General features: G+C 49.1%; 1 protein-coding gene across 4 annotated transcripts in view; it reads left to right on the top strand.

The window, feature by feature from the left end:
• The first annotated feature begins 238 nt into the window (after positions 1-238).
• ANKRD11 (ankyrin repeat domain 11) overlaps positions 239-5,786 on the top strand; it is a 187,874-nt gene continuing 182,326 nt past the window's right edge. For all 4 annotated transcript variants that reach the window (XM_023507486.1, XM_012812045.1, XM_003800807.2 and 1 more), the window contains exon 1: positions 239-348. The gene's annotated coding sequence lies outside the window, so the exon portion shown is untranslated. The remainder of the gene's footprint in view (positions 349-5,786) is intronic.

Below are 5,786 nucleotides of genomic sequence, written 5' to 3'. Positions count from 1 at the left end.
GCGGCCGGCGCCCGCCGCAGCCGCCGCTGGGTCCTGGAGCCAGAGGCCGCCCCGAGACGGCGCGCGATGGACCGAGGGCCCCAGCCGGGGAGGCGCCGCCGCCAAGCTCGCGGCCAGACGCCCCCGCAGTAGCGCCCGCACCGGGATCCGCGGCGTCCGCCGCGCACTGGGCGCGCCCGAGGGGCGGGCTCGCCTCCCGCCCGGCCCCCGCAGCTCGGCCGGCCGGAGCCCGCGCCGCCGCCTTCCCGCTAGGGCCGCGCGGCCCGGGAGTCGCAGCCGCGGGCTGCATGGGCAGCGCCTACGCCCCGCTGCTGAGTCGCCGCCGAGCCGCGCCGCCCTCGGAGCCGGGTAAGAGGCGTCGCTCTTCGGGCGGGGGTGTGCGCGGGCGTTTTTGCGCGGCCTTGCGGCCTGCAGGCCTTCCCCGCCGGAGGAGCAGTGTCGCGGGCCTCGGGCGGGCCTGGGGAGCTAGGGGGTGTGGGGGGTCGTCTGTGGGCTACGGGGCAGACTTGGGGATACCATTGTGAGATCCGGAACGGGCCTGGGGGTCTTGGGGGCCGTCCATAGGTTCCGGGGCGGGCTGGGGGATCTAAGAGGATTGTTCCTGGGCTCCGGGGCGAACCTGGGAGATTGGGAGCTGTCTGTGGGCTTTCTGGCTGGCCTGGGGGCCTGTCCGTGGGCTCCGTGGAGGGCATGAGGGCCTGGGAGGGGACCGTCCGTCGGCTCTCCGAGGCCAACTATGGTTTCTGGGGCTGGTCTGGGTGACCGCCCGTGGGCTCCGGAGCGAGCCTGGGGGTCTGGGGGGTCCCTGTTGGTCCTGGAGGCTTGCGTGGACCGTCTGTGGGCTCTGGGGCGGGCCTGGGGGTCCGACCGTGGGTTCTGGGGCGAGCCTGGGGGACATGGGGGGCCGACTGTGGGCTCTGGGGGTACGACTGGGACTCCAAGGCGGGCCTGGAGGCTTGGGGGGCCGACGCCACCCATGGGCGCGGGGTGCTGGTGTGTGGGGGCGCCGACCTCCAACCCGCGGGAGGGGCGCCTTCGCCTCGCCTTAGTCTTGCAGTCGTTATTCTCAGCGTCACTATTATTATCGCTGTTTTGAAATGGGAGCCGGCGGCTCTCGGGCTCCGAGCCGGAGGGGGCGGGCGAGCTGGGTACCCGGGGGCGTCGGGGCCGCAGGAGGCGCGCGCAGGCTAGAGGAGGAGCAGGAATGCGGGGCCACGGCGCGGGGGGTGTTACGGGGGAGGGTGGGCGGGACGGGGGTGGGTGGGAGGAAAGCGGTGGCGGCGGCGGCGGCTGCAACAGCAGCCCTTGGCCTCAAGGAACAATGTGAGACGTTGCCTGAAATGTTAATTTCCGTTCCTCATTTCATCATCTCCTGGCAGGGCGGTAACTGTGTGTGTGTGAGAGAGAGTGTGTGTGTGTGTGTGTGTGTGTGTGTGTGTCTTGGCCCTGCCACATGGATTCAGTCCCCTCTCAAAGAGGAATTGTACTGTTAAATTTTGTATCTGTGTTGTTTTTAGGGACAAGTCTTGATTATTCTTGAGGCCTGCTTTTTTTCTGGTATCTCATTAAGATTTTCTGTTTCTGTTGTGTTTTTGGACGGCTAAGTCTTGTCTACCGGCTTCCAAGGAGCTTTGGAAGAGGCTTTGGAAGATTAAGCTGGTCTAAGAAGGTCTTATGCTTAGAAAACTATTTTCTTTCTAACAGTTAAGATGTAGTATGCTCAGGTTTTGTGGTTTCTGCAAGTTATGATAAGTTTTATATTCATTTGCAAGAACAGGATTGTTTTGGACATTTGTTTTGGTAGAGAAATAAGATTTTAGGCTTTCTTATATAGTTGGAAAGTTTTCTGCAGTGATTTGAGTGATATCCTTACCTTTTCAAATAAGGAGTGGAAATGTACATAGTTATTGAAATGCAAAACTTAGAATCTTTTGGTCCTTTTCGGGGAGATGATGAGACTTATTCAGCAAAACACATAAGGTGATATTGCTTGTGGAAAAAGTGCCATTGAAACTTAGTATTTTTGGTTATAGTTGTTGTTTGGCAGGCCTGGGCTGGGTTCAAACCTGCCAGCTCCGGTGTATGGGGCTGGCACCCTAGCTGCTGAGCTACAAGCACTGAGTGAAACAGTATTTTGGTTTGTGCAAACCCAGTCAATGGCATAACTTGGATAGTTCAAAATCAAAAACCCTGGGACATTATTTAGAGCCTTTGGGAGCTTGATTTATTACATGTTGGCTGCCCTGGAAGACCTAGAATTCTGTTTGTGTCTTTTGAGAATGATTGCCCAAGTATTCTCACATTACTTTGCAACTGTAGTTAAATAAACACAATATCTTCAACTTTGATTGTGACCCTTGCATTGGATCTCCCTCTAGTTGGTGTTTCCTCCCCCACCCTCTATTCAGCTGTTCTCTTTCTGTACTTTCTGGTTTGAGAGCTGGATCTCATTTGATAGGCTAGCAACCTGAATGGAATGGCATGGGAGGGAACAAAGACCAAGTTGCTGTGACATTTTCTCTGTTCTTTGTGCATGCCTCTTGAGTCCCTTGAAAAGCTGTGCAAAAGATATTGCTAAATTTGACCTAAACTTGAAACTTTCAGAAGCTTTTTGTTCTCAGTTTTATTTTTACTGTGGTAAAATATACATAACAAAATTTAGAGGTTCATTTTTAAAGGTGTCACCTAGTCTCAGAGTTCCTCATTTGCAGTTCTAACTTGTGTTGGCTTCTAAATTGCTTTGCCACTATCAGATGCTTTTCTCCGGACCAGCCATGTTAATCACACTGCACCAGCAGTGCCTTTCATCTCACTCAGCCAGATGGGCTGCTGATGACTAGTGGCTGTCATGTTAAGCTATAATTACAATGTTGATAACGGTGACAAGTAGAACTTTCTACAAATAGAGTTTAAAGAAACTATGCTGTTTGTATTTGAGAATAATTTTTGAGAAGCTTTGTGTGCCTGGGACTTGTAAGTGGATTTGTCATGGTAAGGCTATGTTTCATCAGATGTGAGAGGAGAGTTATTTTGCATATGGGCATTGAGCCCATCATCAATTAAATAACATAATTAGAGAGTATCAGTAAATGTTGGTTCAGAGAATTATCTGCATTTGTTGCCAAAATAAGTGTTTTGATCTGTCCATTACCATGTGTAAGTCCCATCGTCTCTTCAATGATGAGTGTAATGGACCAACTTCTCTCAATAGCAAGATACTCATCAGTTAGTGGGTGAAGATGATGCTGTGTAGCCTGACATGTGCCATTGAGTGTGGTCCGTCTGATAACCATATACAAAGATTGAATGGATTCAAGTAACTAGTGATTGTCTTGAAATGTTTTCAGTACCATTCTCTTAATTTGAATTTCAAACAGAATTTCTGTGCAATTCAGCTTTTTCAGTTTTTATCTTAAACCTACGTGAAAGAGGGAGTCAACCCTTAGCTCCGGGAACTCAGACAGTTAGATAATTGGAATTGAAAGCCTTTTTGGCTTAGGAAACGATGTACTTTAATGACTACGTTATTAATTCTGATAGATGTTGCTATTATTAAGGATTTTTTTAGTTTGTTTGATGAACCTTATTCATAGTATCTGTTAAGCTAGAATCAGACTCAGCTGTGTACTTAACAGGGTTTTCATGTACTTATATGGTACAACTGCAAATGCTGTTCTTCATAACACACCTCAAGTGACTATTGTGGCCTAACTCTGATTTCATGACCCCAGCTCCAGTCAGACCCTTGTTCACTCTCCTAGTTTGGGCCTGGCCTTGACACATGCTGATTACTCTGTCCAGACCAGGGGCTGCAGAGTATCCATGCATATATTCCACCCCAACTCCTGCTCAGCCTTTGGATCTTAGTTAAATATCGCTTACTTTTAGCAAGTCTTTTAAAAAAAAAATACTATTTTGGCTCGGTGCCTGGCTCAAGCAGCTAAGGCGCCAGCCACATACACCTGAGCTGGCAGGTTTGAATTTAGCGTAGGCCCGCCAAACAACGACAGCTGCAACCAAAAAGTAGCCGGGTGTTGTGAGCACCTGTGGTCCCAGCTACTTGGGAGGCAGAGGCAGGAGAATCGCTTGAGCCCAGGAGTTAGAGGTGGCTGTGATGCAACAGCACTCTACTCAGGCGACAGCTTAAGACTCTGTCTCAGGAAAAAAACAATTTTATAATTTTTTTACTTTTAATTATTACAGGCACATAATAGCTGTATATTAGCAAGTTGTCTTAATCATTGCTCCTAGGGAAAATCTCCTCCCCCACTTTGTTGTAGCCATGAAGGATTTAACACAAAGTTTATTTATTTTTTATTTTTTAATTTTTTGCAGTTTTGGGGTTTGAACGCACCATCTCTGGCATATGGGGTCGGTGCCCTACTCCTTTGAATCACCGGTGCTGCCAAAGTTTATTTTTCTTAATTTATTTTATTTTATTTTTTTGGCCAGAGCTGAGTTTGAACCCGCCACCTCTGGCATATGGGACCGGCGCCCTACCTTTTTGAACCACAAGTGCCACCCTATTTTATTTTTTTGAGACAGTCTCAAGCTGTCACCCTGGTAGAATGCCATGGTGTCACTGCTCACAACAACCTCAAACTCTTGGGCTTAAGCGATCCTCTTGCCTCAGCCTCCCAAGTAGCTGGGACTATAGGTGCCTGCCACAAAGCCCAGCTATTTTTTGGTTATAGCTGTTGTTGTTTGGCGGGCCCATGCTGGATTTGAACCCGCCCCCTCTGGTGTATGTGGCTGGTGCCTTAGCCACTTGAGCTACAGGCACCGAGCCATTAACACAAAGTTTAATGTCTACCCTCCCCCAAGGGCTGTCATGAAGATGGAGATAGATGGTCTTCTTGGCACTCTGTACCCAGCCTACATGACACTGTAGTTGTAGAAGTGGCTCAAGAAGTATTTTTTGAGTTGTTTAAAGCCTGTATATGAAAGTGTTTGAGTAATTTTTAAGACAGAGTCTCACTATGTCTCCCTCAGTTGAGTGCTGTGGTATTATAGCTCACAGGAACCTCAAACTCTTGGGGTCAAGCTATTCTTTTGCCTCAGCTTCCTGGGTAGCTGGAACTACAGGCGCCCACTACAATGTCAGGCTATTTTTTGGATCCAGCTGTCATTGTTGTTTGGCGGCCTGGGCTGGATTTGAACCCGCCAGCTCAGATGTATATGGCTGGTGCCTTAGCCACTTGAGCCATAGTGCCAAGCTGGAATCGAGGTTATTGTTTTCCCACTTATGTTTATGTTTTCTAGATTTTTTTTTTTTTTTGAAAACAAAACTGTTATGTAATTGGCAGAAGTTTTTTTTAAGACAGTCTCATTCTGTTGCTCTGGGGTAGAGTGCTATGTGTCAATCATAGCTCACAGCAACCTCAAACTCTTGGGCTCCATCAGTCCTCTTGCCTTAGCTTCCCTAGTAGGAGGGACTACAGGTGCCTACCTGGCTAATATTTCTATTTTAGTAGAGATGGGGTTTCCCCTCTTAGGCTAGTCTCAAACTCCTGAGGTCAAGCAGTCCACCCACCTCGGCCACCCAGAGTGGTGGGATTATAGGCCTGAGCCATGGTGTAGGGCCAGTGGGTTGCTAAAGACCGACTATGGATATATTTGGGAGATCAAGACTTGTTTTGTCTCTTTGGGTTGCAGTAAGAGGCAAGGGTATTTGGGAGGGGAATTGGTGTGGTTGGAAACATTTAGATAGCCTTCTCCATGTAAGAAATCCCACAGTCCTAGAGCTGGTTCTGTGAATAATGATATAAGTGGATTTTTTTTTTTTT

The sequence above is a fragment of the Otolemur garnettii genome, unplaced genomic scaffold (genome assembly GCF_000181295.1).
Source record: "Otolemur garnettii isolate 467f Iridium unplaced genomic scaffold, OtoGar3 scaffold00185, whole genome shotgun sequence".
Classification (NCBI taxonomy): domain Eukaryota; kingdom Metazoa; phylum Chordata; class Mammalia; order Primates; family Galagidae; genus Otolemur; species Otolemur garnettii.
The sequence above is the reverse complement of the archived record's forward strand: the minus strand, read 5'-3'. Positions and strand labels throughout refer to the sequence as shown.